The sequence below is a fragment of the Nicotiana tomentosiformis genome, chromosome 3, assembly GCF_000390325.3.
Source record: "Nicotiana tomentosiformis chromosome 3, ASM39032v3, whole genome shotgun sequence".
Taxonomy (NCBI): Eukaryota; Viridiplantae; Streptophyta; class Magnoliopsida; order Solanales; family Solanaceae; genus Nicotiana; species Nicotiana tomentosiformis.
In genome coordinates this window covers 82,031,535-82,049,548 of record NC_090814.1, presented here as the reverse complement: position 1 = coordinate 82,049,548, position 18,014 = coordinate 82,031,535, and the positions used below count along the sequence as shown (strand labels likewise).

General features: G+C 38.0%; 1 long non-coding RNA gene across 4 annotated transcripts; it reads right to left on the bottom strand.

Annotated features, from left to right (window-relative positions):
* Positions 1-1,851: 1,851 nt before the first annotated feature.
* On the bottom strand, positions 1,852-17,529 carry LOC104109329 (uncharacterized). Of its 4 annotated transcripts, XR_011415176.1 has the most exons (8): positions 17,415-17,529; positions 17,268-17,311; positions 13,980-14,039; positions 6,679-6,757; positions 6,344-6,578; positions 5,898-6,128; positions 5,695-5,821; positions 1,852-2,627 (listed from the first exon to the last, which is right to left on the bottom strand). It is a non-coding gene; the product is annotated as an uncharacterized lncRNA (long non-coding RNA). The 4 variants fall into 4 exon arrangements; XR_011415173.1 differs by having other exon boundaries at positions 5,898-6,578; XR_011415175.1 differs by having other exon boundaries at positions 5,695-5,802; positions 5,898-6,578.
* Between the last annotated feature and the right edge of the window lie 485 nt (positions 17,530-18,014).

Here is an 18,014-nt window from a genome sequence, read left to right as displayed (position 1 = left end):
ATGGAGGGCAGCCCAAAATCTGCAGATGCGGAAGATTGGGCGCACCTGTGTGAGCGAAGTACGAGAGACATGGTCGCAGGTGCGGCTAGGCTCGCAGAAGCGGCCCTCCTTGTCCGTAGATGCGGAGCCCGGCCAGGTGAGGGAAAGGCGCACCTGCGAGGCATTTGTTGCAGGTGCGGGACCGCAGATACGGCCCAAAGCACCGCAGGTGCGAAAGTCGCTGGGCAGTGAGGGTTCATTTAATACGGGTATTTTCATGTTATTGTTCGGGTAGACTCAGATTCATGCCATGCTATAACTGTACTATTTGAGTTGTATCTTGCCTATTAGGTTCCTTATTACATGTTAAAATTTGAGACTAGACTTGTGTAGAGCGGTAGACTCGTTATTGTAGAGATCAGATGAACTTTATGACTAGCCACGGAATAATTGTACTCCTCTTACGAATTTCACCCGTGTTAAGCGTTCTCATCGAAGGGCTTTCCCCAAAGCTTTCCTAAAACACACATGTCCCTTCTTGAGTGGGGTCAAGGACCCGTCAAAGCTTTCTTATTCTAATGGGAGTGGGCCGTTCGCCTCGGCAGGATAGATAAATCTATGGTTCGTGTCGTACGACCCTCGGCAGTGCGCACACTTTATGGGATCGGGCCGTTCGCCTTGGCATGATTATGTAGCACACTCTCATGGGAGCGGGCCATTCGCCTCGGCAATATATATAATAGATGTATCTATTGTTATATACCAGATTATGATGTGATCGGGACGTACGCCTCGACATTTCTGTAAAAATCCTTCTAGGGAATCGTGCGTATTAATTGTACAAAGGGCCAGTGTATCTGGGAGTTTTCCTGATTTGAATTATGGCAACCCATCTGGTGAGGTCCATATATATATATATATATATATATATATATATATATATATATATGTACTCCGGGGGAGGAGGTGACTGCTAATCGAGAGTTGAGTTTATTGTTGAGAGGAAGATTGTACTACATATTTATATTTGTTTCATTCGCGTATTATTCTGCCCCATATCTGTTTTACTTCTTACTCTATTTGCCTTATTGGACCACTAGTAAGCGTCGATGTCGATCCCTCGTCACTACTTCTCTGGGGTTAGGCTAGATACTTAGTGGGTACACGTTGCTTACGTACTCGTACTACACTTGCTGCACATTTTTGTGCAGGCACATATATGTCTAGAGGCCATGTGAGAGCAGAGGCGTGTATACATGCGGGGACCTAGGTGATCTGCATTCCATTTGTCAACCCGCAGCCAGCAGAGTCTCCTTCAGAGTATGTACATTTTTCCTATCCAATTTGTATTCTGGACAACTGCGGTATTTTATTTTATATTCCTAGTTAATGCTCATGCACTTGTGACACCAAGTTTTGGGATGATTATGAGTTGTTCTGTATTGAATTTGTTAAAAGTATTATTATTTACTCTGTAAATTCCCATTCTTTATTATTTAAATTGAAGGGAAATATGATTTCAAAAATAATAAAATGAGAACATAATTAAGTAATTATTGTTGGCTTGCCTGACAGTGGTGTCCGGCGCCATCACAACCCTTATGGATTTTGGGTCATGACAATTCCTCTCTCGATTAAATCTGAACTCTACAAAATAAACTATTATGAAGTACTGTGAAGATATGCAAGAACACGTTAGTGGACTAGTCTTTAGGAAAACGTCTCTCAAATATTATCCTAACTTGGTTTAATCAATAATTCAAAAAACTCTCTCGATCACTAAATTAAACCAAACCAAATAATGCAAAGATAATCACCAACATATTCCTCTTTTGATTAAATAAACCGGTGAATAATTTCACAATCTATTCAAAGCCCCATAAACGAATTCATGCAATTAAACAATAGTTAAAATCCACAAACAACAATCAAAACACTATATCCGTCAAAACCCTATGGAAGAACTACTCCATAGATATGGAGAAAGTTATCACAAATAAGTTTAAGAACAAAGAAAAATCAAAGATATCTTTACAATACAAACTCTCGTTTTGCACCGATTGTTGGCAATAAAATTGATTAAATCTTGTGTCTTCAAGCCGTGGTAGCTCTCTAAAACTCTCCTAGGTCGAATCCCCCTTCAAAAACGTGTTTTCAATATATTTATATCAAGTAGGAATGGGTCAGGATGAAACTACCCTCTCTAAACCGAACTGCTATAACTGGGCAAAAAAAGCCACTGGCGCCCCGTGCCGCCTCATGTGACACGTACGTGGGGAAGTTCAGAATCTTGGTTCAGTTGATTTCTGTTGTTGTTTTCATTGCCGCGTCGCATTGTGAGGCATTAGAATAATTGTAATTCTTCTTCTGCCTCTCTCGTTTGTCTCATATGATTAAACTACTTCATTGGATAATTTTGCAGGCATAGACAAGGCATTTAATTGCATTTTCTTTCCAAAGGCATGATCTGCCTAACGTCATCATTAGGCCATTGGCCTTTGAACATTTTGCTTCACTTTTCTCCATACATAATCGTTCTTCGATCCTCGAACTTTATTCTGGCTTAACTCTCAAACCTCTACTCAGACTTCAAGGTTCTGTTTTTATCCAGTTTTACTCCGAAGGTGTGTCTTAGCTTGAATCTCAACCTACACAATAGAAATACATAATGAGTATAAATTATCCATTATTTAGCTCAAATACAGTTAAAGTGTAGCAAATAATAGGTGTAAAGTAGCCAAAAACTTGTATTTCTAGCCTACCATCAGTATTTCACTTCGCGAATAGTTGAGACCAGACATCTTCACGCAACCACAAAGGTCTGCTCCTACCTTTTCGAGCAACAAATTTAGTATCTTTAATCCTTTTCTAAGCTCTTTTCTCGAAATTTTCATTCACCAGATTTTCATGTTGAGGCTTCCATACACAGTTAGTGTAACGACCCGGCCGGTCGTTTTGAGTATTATAACCCAATTTCCCCATTTACTGCTCAATTTATACTTTACAATAGTTTTATGACTTACCGGGTTAGTTGGTTCGGGCCCGGAAGGATTTCAGAGTGAATTGAGACACTTAGTCTCAAAATTGAAAACTTAAGTTGGAAAGAGTTGATCGGAGTTTGACTTTTGAGTAAACGACACCGGAATAGAGTTTTGATGATTCCAACAGCCCTGTATGGTGATTTTGGACTTAGGAGCGTGTCCGGAATTTTATTTGGAAGTCTGTAGTTAAATTAGGCTTGAAATGGATAAAATAGGAATTTAAGTTTGGAAGTTTGACAGGGGAGTTGATTTTTTTATATCGGAGTCGGAATCCAGTTCTGAAACTTTTTATAGATCCATTATGTCATTTATGACTTGTGTGCAAAATTTGAGGTCAATCGGAATTGATTTAATTGGTTTCGGCATCGAATGTAGATGTTAGAAATTCTTAAGTTCCTTAAGCTTTAATTGGGGTATAATTTGTGGTTTTAGCATTGTTTTATGCGATTTGAGTTTTCAACTAAGTTCATATGATGTTTTAGGACTTTCTGGTGTATTTGGTTGAGGTCCCGAGGGCCTCCGGTGAGTTTCGGATGGTTAACGGATCAAAATTTGGACTTAAACAGCTGCTGGAATTTTTCTGCTGGAATTTCTCTGCTAGAAAATCGAGGCTGGAAAAAAATCGAGGTCAGAAAATCAAGATCAAGAAATCGAGGTCAGAAAATCGAGGGCAGGAAATCGAGGTTAGGAAATCTAGGTCAGGGAATTGAGGTTAAGAAATCGAGGTCAGGAAATCGAGGTCAACGCCTGGACAGAAACTTTAAGTTATAAAATGGGGGCTTCGTCCCATTTTCTATTTTTGACAAATTGGAGCTTGGGGAGAGGCGATTTTTGAGAGATTTTCAAGGAAAAATATCAGGGTAAGTGATTCTAACTCGGATTTGGTCAATATACACGAATATATTATTGTTTTTATTATTTAATTAGTGTTTTGAGATGAAAATTTGGGAAAAATGAGGAAGAGTTCTTGGACTAGAATTTTGAGGTTTTGAATGGGATTTTGTTATCAGATTTGAGTAAATTTGGTATGGTTAGACTCATGAGTGAATGGACTTTCGGGTTTTTATGACTTTTGTCGGATTTCGAGATGTGGGCGCGGGGGCCGGGTTTGAGCAGATTTCGGATTTTTGGCTATAATTTCATATTTTCTTGTGGAATTGATTCCTTTAGCCTATATTGATTGTATTGTACTGCTTGTAGCTAGATTCGGGACATTTGGAGACCAATTAATGAGGCAAGGGCATAGCAGAGTAAGAAATTACGCGGTTTTGAGGTAAGTAACAATTCTAAATTTGGTCCTGAGGGTAGGAAACCCCGGATTATGTGTTATGTGATTGGTTTTGAGGTGACGCACATGCTAGGTGACGGGTGTGTGGGCGTGCACCGTAGGAATTGTGACTTGGTCAATTCCATGGGTATGTGTAGTTGAATAAATTGTTGTTACCCGTACATTTTTCCACGTATTAGGGAAATTGAACTATAAATCATGTTTAAATCATGTGTTGACACTGTTGGGACCCACATAGGTCGTATACATGTGGAATTATCTGTTAAATTACTATTTTGTACTCAGTCACGGATTTACTTGTATATTACATCTCAGTCTCTCTTGTTCATTATTGATGCATCATATCACTGTTGTTGGGCTGCTTATCATGATTTTTGAGAGCCCGAGAGACTAGAGAGGTTGATGACTGAGTGAGGCCGAGGGCCTAATTGTGAGGATATTTATTGGATCGGGCTGCATGCTGCAACATGTTTTATTGATTTATGCCATGATTGGCTTGTTATAGTTCTTGGGCTGAAGGAGCCCCTCTGGAGCTTGTACACACCCCCAGTGAGCACAAGTACCTACTGAGTGCGAGTGCCGAGTGTCGAGAGTCGAGTGCTGAGTGATTGAGAGAGTGACTATGAGGAATGAGTGATTGTGAGGAAAGAGTGACTGTGAGGTTGGAGTGAATGGGAGGACTGAGTGACTGTTTCTCTGAGAGGATGTATTGATTTCATTATTGCTGCATTTCAGCGGTCATATAGCACTGTTTTGGAAATTTCTGAAAGACATTATCTTATATTTCAGTCGAAGTTGATATGAAATAACTGTGAAATTTTAAGTGTTGAACTTGAGAGCATGCCTACCCTTTTATGTTGAAAATTACTATATTTGGACTTAGCTGTGAAACTCGTCACTATCCTCAGTTCTTATTTATTATTGTTACTTACTGAGTTGGTTGTACTCATACTACACCTTGCACTTTGTGTGCAGATCCAGTTGATCCCGGACACAGTGGGTATTGATTTTTCGGAGATTCAGAGGTAGCTGTCGTATTTCGCAGTCCTTGTCTCTCCTTCCCTGTCTCCTTGTTTACTGTATTTGGTCTCAGACTATCATAGACTGTGTTGTCCAGACTTGTAATGTATAGATGCTCATGTGCTCAGTGACACCGGGTTTTGGAAGTGTATTTATATCTAGTATTTGTGGGATTTTCTCTTAAACTTAATTATTATATTTTCCGTATTTAAAGGAAATTGTGGGTTATTGATATTGTTGGCTTGCCTAGTATTGAGATAGGCGCCATCACGACGAGTGATATTTCGGGTCATGACACTTAGTCTACAGTTAAAATAAATGTTAGACGAACCCAATAAATATTATATAAATTATATTTATTCGTACCTTAAATTAAAGCCACATATTCACTCTGATTTGGTATGGAATCTCTCTCCAGGAATTCTACGGCTCATGGGAAAATGGCCTCATAGCTTCCACAACCAGATGTGTGGCCTGAAAGGATGGCAAAAATCTGCATTATATGTAAAATAATTATTCGTTAAATATATGTAGATCTTTATTCTAATAATTAAAAATTAAAGAATTACTTGTCTGTCCCCATGGGGTACGATAATCAATCGATGCATATGATCGTACTCTACAGTCCCACCAGCATACTATCTCCGTGAAGAAGCAACTGAAGCAGCACTAGTAGATGAGAATGCAGCCGCCTGAGATCCTCCAATATCAAGTCTAGAAATACTAGGAGTAGATGATGATGGAGATAATAATGGAGTGGACGATGATGGAGGCACAAAAGATGAACCATCATGCCCGCCCTGGGATGGAATCAATGGTGAGCCATTATGCTAAATAGTAGGGAAACAAGGACTCAAATGTGGCAAATTAGGCGTGGGCATAAAATTAATAGTAGTGGAGGCTGAACCACCCTGAGTCGGCATGGAATTATACTCTATTGTGCTAGCCGGGGAAGGGGGACTCTGATAAACTCACCATAACATGGTATCTTATTAGGCAATAGATACTCTGTTACCTTATGTAGATTCATAACTCTGTTCCAAATCTCTTCAGGCGATAAGACATGCTGTGGCTCCTCATAATCAGTTTTGTTCTTCATAAATGCACTAGTATTTCTCCTAAACCCATGATCCATTGGCAAAAAGCAGAGATGACAGTCAAACCATGTGTTCTTGCCTCTATGTTTCAAAGTGAATGCCTCTGTGTCTTCCATACAAGTCGGGCAAGCTAACTTTACGGTAGTTGACCACCTAAACATCATTCCATAAGAAGGAAAATAATTTATAGTCCACATCAAAGCAGCACGTAGTCTAAAGTTTTGCTTAGATGATACATCATATGTTTCCACACCTTCATGCCACAATAACTTCAACTCATTAATTAGGGGCTGAATGTATAGATCAATCAATTTTTTTTGGATTGTGTGGACCTGGAACAACACAAGTTAGAAACAAATATTGACTTGTCATACACAATTCAGGCGGTAGATTATTGTCAGGCCCCGAACCTGGGGGGCAAGACCGGCACTCGGTGCCTCACCTATCCTTGCATACCAACTTGCGACTAAGGGACTCTGAACATATAATGTCATACTTTGGCTATGGGCCACATTGCAAGACAATTGTGAATGCTGACTAAATATCATTATAATGCTGGGCCGACAAGGCCGTCATATCTATTACAGCTGGCAAACCAACAAAATATACATAAAAGGCCTACAAGCCCAAAATACTGTACTAACTGACAGGATATGTCTACAAGCCTCTACTGATGGATATACTGTGATCGGAACAGGGCCCCGATCTACTCATATCATATATACATATATACACAAGATGTACATAAAGCTCTAGACTCGGCAGCTCCGAAGGGCATGGAGCTTACCGATCAAGCTGAACTCGGACAACACCTAATGAGGAGGTCTACCCGTCTATCTATCTGAACCTGCACGCATGAAATGCATCGCCCCCAGAAAATGGACGTCAGTACGAAATAATGTACCGAGTATGTAAGGCAATATACTGAAAGCTGAAACTGAACTGATAATATAATAATTGAAAGTAACTGGGAGTCAAAGATAATCTGAAAATATGCTCACCTGCTGATACTGACTCAACTCTATCAATATAGTAAGTAAAATAGTCGTCCGGCCTTATAAGGCTCGGTATATATAACTGCTCTGCCGTAGTAGGCTCGCTCATAGGCGCTCGGCCATACTAGGCTCTATATCTCAGCCAATTGGGCTCGCTCATAGGCGCTCGGCCACAGTAGGCTCGGTATATAACTTACCATCTGATCAGAGGTTTTCCAATAGGGGACTGCCCATCGATTATAGCTCGATGGTAATGAAAATACTGTAATGCTGTATATATAGGCTCCCTGCTCTCTTGACTGGAAGAAGACAATATTCAATTAAATATGAAGTCCCGATAAGGAGAATACTGTAATTTATGACACTAGGATAATGTATATAAATTCGGGAGTATGAACTTTTCTTTATACCTCGTTATCAAACATATGTAATTACGAGATCATGCCAAAATGAAGGAAGGGCTTAGCCTTAACATACCTGAGTTGGTTCTCTTGACAATCCCTCTAATACACGTCAATTGTGACAACATGTAATTGGCAAGATCGGAGTAGGGAAGAATCCGTATGATATTCTTCAGAAATATTGTACCGTACTCCCTTAGAATCAAAATCTCATGTTGCGATAACATTAGGTAGACTTCGTATGAAATCTTTGAATCAATTTCGTTGCTAATGAAACATTAGCTTTGCTGAAGCTTTAAGAAAAAGAATTCCATCCGTTAGCTAACTTGGCGTCCAACATGCTGGTCTAATTCTAAAGTGGAAAGCATGCCATAACTCATCATCCAAACCAAGTTATATTACCACTAAATCTCCAAGTTATGCCATAATATGGTTGGTCTAATTTTTCAAGTTATATTACCAGTAAAGACACCAAAATCCAAGGAACATTTTACGTGTAAACAAGGCATGTTGTGTCTTATGACTCATCATTCATATTGTTGCCACTTTGGCTTAGCTTAATGCCAAGTGGCTGCCCCAACAAGGATCCTTATCCGCTCATTTTTTTAATTAACTAGTTAATTCTTCACTAATCCAATAATTAACCCAATTATTCACATAATTAAGAATTATCTCAAATTACTTAAAATACTACTCACTTTTAACACACGTTGTACACCTTACTATTATGGTCATGTGGTACCTTGTATGGCACTAGTCCATAAATACTGGTATTATAGCACGGACCGCATTTTATCCCAAATTGTCAAATTTTAACGAAACTCATTTTCTTCGATTTGCTTACCCTCTCACCTTCACGAATTTACTTATCCCTTGTTTGAAATAGCATAAAACTTATAATCTCAAAATAATTTCCTTCCCGAACTTACGTCGATTAGTCTACGACGAAACTTTAACATACGAAAATGCGGAATGTAACATCTCATTTCCGAGCTTTCATCAATTTACTTATGGCGTACTTTCACATACGAAAATATGGGGTGTAACATTATTCCCCCCTTTGGAACAATCATCCTCGAATGTTGACTGATGCACTTCTCATTATCATAACCTATAGCTCTTGCGAATACTTTATTACTTTCCTTGCCATTTAGGCAAATGTTCTGTGAATAAATCCAAAGGCCGGGGCATTCCCCCCTTTAGGCCTCTTTCTCACACCATGACTTGTGGTCAGAATTCTTCCAATCTCATAACTGTTTCTACCTTCTATCATGCAGCCTGTACCACTTTTTCCTTGTAAGTGCGCCTATGCGACTCTTCCCTCCAGCTTTTTCCTCCAGTTTTTAGCCAATCTTTAGGCCTCACTTTGTAAATATATACAGAGCTTGACAAGATATTCCTCTGGGCATCTGTAGGTATATTGAAGTTCTTCACTCGGTACTTTGTCGAACTTACGAATATTGCTATATATTATTTCATAGGCCCGTTTATCTATCCGCATGACTTTACTGCATTTAAGTAGGACATGATATACCATAACTCTTACCTCGATTTATTGTTACTGAGGTCTGCTACCAAACTCCAGGCTACGTTTGTTGCTTATCCCATATGTATAAATCTATGTCCTTTAGTGCTTCCTCATTACTATTCATCTTAAGAATGACAGCTTAATGTCACCTCATGCTTTCTGACTTTTGTCCATCCATTGTTGATTCACCTTTATGTTGATCTATCATCTACACTGATAACTTGAGCTTTTATGTAATACTGCCGCTAGAGCTCACGTCTCATCGGGGAACATCTGAAATGATTAGACTGATTCACCTGAGGCAATACCATGCTTTCATAACTGTATTTCATAGCATCCCAATGTGATTCACCTTACGTGGGTATTTTCATCATGTACAATTCATGAAATTTCCCTTCTTTTTTTCTTCAAATCATTATTCAATCGAAGGCCCAAACGTCATCCTTCATCTATCACAATTACACCCTCATTCTACTACCAGGGTAGCATTCTATGTTTTCTAAATGCTACTAGTATTAGACTCATTTGAGTTCATTCAGGCTATACTGTGCTTTCTATAACTTAGAGAGACCATTATCTCTCTTGTTTTCATGGGTTTAATCCAGAGGACTTATACATTTCTTGTCACCCCCTCACTCGTCCTTTCTTATCCTCACTCCTGTCATAAAACCTTGTCGCTTTACTATACTTTAGCTTGCGACCTATACGTATCTATTTATGCTACTCGCAACCTCCCTTCAACTTGCTTGCACCATAGATTTCCTTATGTTATTCTGTAACATAAAGCTAGATATCACTTCGTCTCTAACTCTTCTTTACTCTCTTGGCTAGATCTCTCGGTACCTAGAAACCATAGGACGGAAGATATGCCACTAATGACACCGCTATCATTCCTGGATACTGAATCCCAACGCTTCTATCCCTCTATCTGAAATATGGATTATTCAAAACCTTTTGCACTTGAGTATCTCGTACGTTGTTTATCTTTACCTTGCTTTCCTTAAAATCTCGTATCGTATCTTTTATCTCTTTCATAACCCCACTTCCACATAGGTATGGTTTACATCCACAACTTGAAACAATAATATAATACTTGCACCTCTGGCGCATACGCAATCCGGTGGGTGCTTCATACTGACTTCTTATGAGGCTGGTACTTTTCTAATTAGCTATATCGTAGATCCGTTATAGAATATGGTTGTTGTGCTATCTCTCTTGCACCTCTGATATTAAGATTGATTCTGATATGTTCTCAATCATGATTTCTATAATTCTCTGGGTCCAATAATCAGACTCCTGATTCACTTAGTTTATTAAACTCTTTAGCTTCCTCTTTCTTTTGATCAGCCTTTATGTAGGCTTAAGCTATCTTCCGATTTGTGGCTCCTGGTATTATTTATTACTTTAGCCTTTCATGGGCGCTATGGAATATCAATGATAAAATCTTCTAACAATTCAATCCTTTGTCTATGCCCTGGGCTCAATTCTTTCTTTTAACTTATACCGGAGTCTTCCACGGTTGTATGAATGTCAACATATATGTTGCATGGATAATACTCCGAACTCTTAAGTGTGTTCATAACGTAACTAACTCTGGATCATTAATAAAATAATTTTTTTCGTTCCTTCTCAACTTTCTTTAAACGTAAGCTATTACTTTTCCTGGTCTTTATGTCCCCTTATTGCATGCATACTTAGCTTATCTTAGTGCCCACACATATTGGAATTCCATAAAACTCATATGATCTTAAATATCACTTCTGATTTTTCTCCCCGTTCATTAGCCACGGTAGGTGCCACCTTCTTATGGAGTGCATACAATGTTGTTGTGAAACTGTTGTTACATGAGCATTTCCTCTTTAGGTCACCGTGCTTAGGTTGAAGCATTCTTCCTTATTTCCTCAGCTAGTCTTTCATTGTAGTACTTAGGGAGGACCCACTGATTCTTGCAAGGCTGCGAGCTTATTACATCATTTATCCGACGAAATTTTTGATGTTCTTTCTTACTTGTAATTAACCTTACTTACTTACCTTCATGCCCTTGTGCTCGTAGGATTGCTTCTGAGCTGATATTTTGATTGTCTTTCCAGTGACACTCTCTTTATCTCCATAACACTCATATGGTACCTTTACTACCCCAACTCATATCTTAATATTTCTCAAGGTTACGATGTCATATCTGCGAGACTGAATGCCTTATGTTGGGGTTCACTATGTTTATCTTGCATGATCTGTTGATTTGTCTGTATCCTTTTGTCTAGCCATGACTAGGCTTTTCCTGAATCAACTACTGACTACTCGTTGGCCCATTCTCATATCAGTATTCTGCATAATCATTCTTGGGTTATTTCTTTTGTCTTAACTTACCTCTCGCGCTGGCTCCTTATTTATCAAAAGCATCCCGGGCCAGATCCCTTACTTCCTCTCCTTGATGTCGTGCTTGCATAATGTTCTGGAGTCGTAGCATATCCGTAGGATTTGAATAAGTGCAATCTCATTCCTTCTTTTTTTTTTAATCGCATTCTTCCTTTACCATTCCATAATAACTAGAATCACTTAATTCTGACTTAGTGTCACATCACTCCATATTTCCCCTTTTAAGGGAGTGCTAAGATTTAGTGCTATGATGATCTACGTATAGATGTTTTACCTCCTCATCTTTGGCGTCTTTTCATATCATCGATGACCCTTACTTGCCTTGCGGTAATCTTTCTGTATCAAGGATAATAAAATTCCTTACTCGCGAGGGTGACACTTAGTGTAACTGGCACATACAGTCCCTTAATCTTAACTTTGCTCACATTGATGGCTTTAGGGAAGCGTCTCCCTGAATGACCATTCTCTTAATTTCTTATGAATCTTCTTCTGTTGTCCATTTTATTATCGCCGGAATGAAATCTGAAATTCTCATGAAACCCACTATTATCAAAACACTCAGTCCCTAATTCATGTTTAGTTTATCTTGTTCATCAGTCCATATTGATTTCTATTATTCTGGGGTCTAACTTTTCCTTTTGGTAGTTTCGTTGGAGTCACGAACTTATTTCTCGAAATGAGGATATGACTTTATGGCCTATACTTAAGGCCTCTCACCTCTCGTCTTTTCCTTCACTTGACCATAGACTCTGTAATACTATCATCTTTTTGATCTACCGTTGTCATCCATGTAGCATATATTGCTCATAATGCGTTATTGACTCTCTTCTTATTTCCCGCTAACATTTATGTCTATCACTTTATTCTGAAAACTTCAACAAGACATTCTTTTGCTTTTAGCTCCCCTTTGCTCCGTCCAGTGGCTCTTCGGGTTGCTCAACGTTCTCGCTCTACTAGGGACGGGAGCCACACTAAGGTAACATTTATCCCTTCCAGGCTTTCAGTGCCTATCTTCTGAATTTTTTTGATCATGCTAGTATTCACATCTAATTATAATATTCTAGAGTGCACCATCTGGGTGTCTCACAAGGATATCTATTAGCACATTTATAATATCCTTCGGAAATGTCAACTAACACAAACAATCCATTCACCATTTTGGATTACTCTAACCCCAGCTGGATCCTGATGTCCCGTCCTTTTCTTAAACGATACCTGTTAGCCCCCATGGGGCATAACTGAGATGGGTATGGCCAATTATATATACCTCTTTTACAATTGAAGGTAACTCAAAATACTTATATTTCTCTTCTTGAATTGTAAATACTGGTAATCTTCATTAACTGGGCGCCTCGTACCCTTCTTCATCTTGCTTTTTTTACTTGTTCAAACTTGTACCTATCTTCTGAATCTCTCATTGCTTTTTTTTTTTACCGTAAGAGCGGATATTCTTACCTTAAGGCTCCTTATTAAGAAGCTTACACACATGTTCGGCTGAAAACTTTATAATTACTCATCATAAGCATGATAGAAAATCGAGTTCCTCTGACTCAATTCTTCCACATCTATCTCTCTTACCAACCGTCTTTATGGATGTAGGTATTGTTATATTACGAATAAGATAGAGTTTAGGAAATTGAGTTCTTACAACTGAGCTCTACCACACGATCTAGAGTAAGAAGAAAGAGTGACAGTCCTAAATGCCATGTAGCCTCATGCTTATAAGTGTGGTAAACAACACACCCATAAACAAGACTCTACTAGACACAACTTGTAGACTCCCTAGGACAAAACTGCTCTGATACCACTTTTTTCACGCCCCGAACCTGGGGGCGAGTCCGGCATCCGGTGCCTCACCTATCCTTACGTACCAACTTGCGACTAAGGGATTCTGAACATATAATGTCATACTTTGTCCATGGGCCACATTGCAAGACAATTGCGAATGCTGACTAAACATCATTATAATGCTAGGCCGACAAGGCCATCTTAACTACTACAGCTGGCAAATCAACAAAATATACATAAAAGGACTACAAGCCAAAAATACTGTACTAACTGACAAGATATGTCTACAAGCCTCTACTGATGGATATACTGTGATCGGAATAGGGCCCCAACCTACTCATATCATATATATATATATATATATATATATATATATATATATATATATATATATATATATATATATATATACACAAGATGTACATAAAGCTCTAAACCCGACAACTCTGAAGGGCATGGAGCTTACCGATCAAGCTGAACTCGGGCAACACCTAATGAGGAGGTCTACCCGTATGTCTGTCTGAACCTGCATGCATGAAATACAGTGCCCCCAGAAAAGGGATGTTAGTACGAAATAATGTACCGAGTATGTAAGGCAATATACTGAAAGCTGAAACTGAACTGATAATATAATAACTGAAAGTAACTGGGAGTCAAAGATAATCTGAAGATATGCTCACCTGCTGATACTGACTCAACTCTGTCAATATAGTAAGTAAAATAGTTGTCCGGCCTGATAAGGCTCGGTATATATAACTGCTCTACAGTAGTAGGCTCGCTCATAGGCGCTCGGCCATACTAGGCTCTGTATCTCGGCCAACTGGGCTCGCTCATAGGCGCTCGGCCATAGTAGGCTCGGTATATAACTTACCATCTGATCAGAGGTTGCCCAATAGGGGCCTGCCCATCAATTATAGCTAGATGGTAATGAAAATACTGTAATACTGTATATATAGGCTCTCTGCTCTCTTGACTGGAAGAAGACAATACTGAATTAAATATGAAGTTCCGATAAGGAGAATACTATAATTTATGACACTAGGATAATGTATATAAATTCGGGAGTATGAACTTCTCTTTATGCCTCGTTATCAAACACATGTAATTACGAGATCATGCCAAAATGAAGGAAGGGCTTAGCCTTAATATACCTGAGCCGGTTCTCTTGACAATCCCTCTAATACACGTCAATTGCGACAATATGTAATCAACAAGATCGGAGTAAGGAAGAATCCGTATGATATTCTTCAGAAAGATTGTACCGTACTCCCTTAGAATCAAAATTTCACGTTGCGATAACATTAAGTAGACTTCGTATGAAATATTTGAATCAATTTCGTTGCTATTGCAACATTAGCTTTGATGAAGCTTTAAAAATGAGAATTCCATCCGTTAGCTAACTTGGCATCCAACTTGCTGGTCTAATTCTAAAGTGGCAAGCATGCCATAACTCATCATCCAAACCAAGTTATATTACCATTAAATCTCCAAGTTATGCCATAATATGGCTGGCCTAATTTTCCAAGTTATATTACCACTAATCCAATAAATCCAGTTATCCAATCCAACTAGTTAATTCTCCACTAATCCAATAAATCCAATTATCCACATAATTAAGAATTATCTCAAATTACTTAAAATACTACTCACTTTTAACATACTTTGTATACCTTACTATTATGGTCATGTGGTACCTTGTATGGGACTAGTCCATAATTATCGGGTATTATAGCTCGGACCGTATTTTATCCCAAATTATCAAATTTCAACGAAACTTATTTTCTTTGATTTTCTTACCCTCTCACCTTCACGAATTTACTTATCCCTTGTTTGAAATAGCATAAAAATTATAATCTCAAAATAATTTCCTTCCCGAACTTACGTCGATTAGCCTATGACAAAACTTTAATGTACGATAATGCGGAATGTAACATCTCATTTACGAGCATTCATCAATTTACTTATGGTGTACTTTCACATACAAAAATATGGGGTGTAACAATTATACAGCATAACAAACACTGACCAACTTGAATATGGTACAGCAGACACTGCAAATGGAGTGAATCCATCAACACATAATCCCAGCCTAATATTTTTCGGTTCACCGGCAAAGTCTGGAAACACCCTATCAAAATGCTTCTATGCTTCTCCCTCTGACGGATGACATAGCACACCATCTGTCCTTCTATGTTCATAATGCTATATCATATGAGGAATGTAACTCATTGATGCATACAACTTTTTTAACCTTGGTATAACGGGTACGTAGCGCATCGCCTTCACTTGAACCTTCTTCTATTTAGCCTTTGTGACTTCTTTGTAACGCGGCTGGTTATAAAATTTGCAACTTTCTAAAGATGCATCATCCTTATAAAATAACATGCAACCTTTCTCATAACAGTCAATCTTCTCCGATGAAAGACCAACTTGAAAACCAATTTCTTTGTCGTATAAAAATCTTTAGGCAAGTCAATCTTGGTCGGATTAAGTTCATTCATAAGTCCAATGATAGAATCCATACCCGCTTGAGAAATAGAGTTATCCCATTTAATACTTAGTAATCTAACTGCAACATATAACTTGGAATGCGTTGCGCCTTCATAAAGCGAACAACTAGCTTCCTCTAACTACGTGAAGAAGCTCTTAGCCTCATCATTTGGTTCAGATTGAGCCTCAGGGAACATCTCAAAAGCATCCCTCATCATTTCATTAAATCTAGAATTTTTAATATTAATATTCTCCGCTATGGGACTACCTTCTTCACCACCAGATGAGTTCATAAAATGGACATCATCTACACTAGCATGACTCTCCCCATGCACAGTCAACACATAATAATTTTCCATAAATCCCTTCTTATACAAATGAACAGTAACAATATCGGGCCCAGTAACTTAAGACACTTGCATTTCACACAGGGGCACCTAATTGTCCCTTCGATAAGGAAATTTTCAAGTGTCTTTGCCTTAGCAATAAAGCTAGCAACCCCTTCTATAAATTCATCCCGCAACCCCGTGCGATTCGGATGATTCCTATTATACATCCATCTACGATGCCCAAATTTCATCTACATATAGAAGAAAATTAGAAGTTGAAATATTTATGTATTTCAAACCAATGAATTTATTCAAGCAACCTAAAACTTAATACAATTTGTTGCCAATGAATTTATTATATTTAATAAACTTTAATCTTACAATTATTTTATATATTTACTTCACTATTATTAAAGTTATACTAGCTACATCACGTAAATAATATAAAATACAATTGGAGCTCTTTGCAAGATGAATCAAAATTAATGCTATAGTTGTTCGAAACACTACTTAATACTAATTGAATAACATATATACATTACAATGTAAAAATAAAGTCAAGATTGAATAGTTTTATTCTTAATTCTATACCATATATAAATTACAATACAAATTGAAGATTACTCCTATTGAAGAAAAATATAAAAGAATAAATTATTCTTCATTTCAACCATAATTCTTTATTCAAAGGAAGATTACTCCTAATTCTAATTTTGTTTATTCAAAAGAAGATTAATTTTAATATTAATCAAGGCTCTAAATAATATTTTTCAAGCTTAAAGAACAACTTATTCTTTATTTCAACCCTAATTTCAATTCTAATATTTTCATATTCAAACTAAAAATTCTAAAATTTTAATTTTAATGACAATACAAACAAAAAGAATAAATATATTAACAATCAAGGTCGGGGAAAGGATGAAGGAACAACTTACCTCCCTGGAGAAGAATCACGCTGCCGGAGACAAATAGGCAATATCTGAAAAAATAAAATAAATATTAAATGGGGGTTAAAAATGGGGGCTGACGCGCGTGACACGGATGAGGGAGAGAGGGAGGGAGAGAGGGAGAAAGAGTGGTACCGCCTAATTTGAAGTCGACGGCGACGGTGAATCCCAGACGGTGGCAGGGGATTTGGTGGGCGAAGGGAGTGAATGGGGAAAGAAGACAAAGAAAAGAGAAAGAGAGAAAAGGAGAAAGGGGTCGGGATGGGGATATAATTAATTTTTCCGACCGAATCGGTCGAAAATAAATTTAATTTTGAAAAGCGCATTTTTAGACCACTTTGGTCGGTAGTTTACTGAAAAAATTATTATTTAAATATTTAAAAGTTTTTCGACCAAATCGGTCGGTAACTTAAAAAAACTTAATTTGAAATTTCCGACGGAATTCGTCGAAAATATTAATATAGCCAAAGGCAATAACTTTGACTTTTAATTACCGACTGAATCGGTTGCAAATAAATTTTTTGGGTGTTTCCACCAAAAGCTTGCAACCAACTATGTCGGAGTATGGTCGAAATATTATAAAAAAATATTTAATATTTTTTTTTTTATTGTCCGACCGAAACAGTCGGAATCTTCCGACTACAATTTTCAGTCGGAATTTTTCAGTCGTAAAACTGTCAAATTCTAGTAGTGAATGCTCGTTGGAGTCGAATTAGTTAAGCAGAAATCATACTG